A 287-nucleotide genomic window follows, 5' to 3' on the forward strand; every position below is an offset into this window, starting at 1 on the left:
CTGACGAAGAAGCAAAAGATAAAACACATCAACTTCTTGCGGTTTATAAGGTAAATATTATAATTATATTATTTTTATTTATTTTTTTATTTTTTATTTTTATTTTTATTTATTTATTTATATAATAATAAAATAATAATATAAAAATAATATAAAAATAATATAAAAGGAACAACAGCAACAGAGCACCAAAACAACAAAATAAAATAAAGCAAAACAATAAATAAATAAATAAACAAATAAATAAATAAATAAATAAATAAATAAATAAATAAATAAATAAATAA

This window comes from Eimeria mitis, genomic scaffold (assembly GCF_000499745.2).
Source record: "Eimeria mitis Houghton genomic scaffold, Emh_scaff1208, whole genome shotgun sequence".
Lineage (NCBI taxonomy): Eukaryota > Apicomplexa > Conoidasida > Eucoccidiorida > Eimeriidae > Eimeria > Eimeria mitis.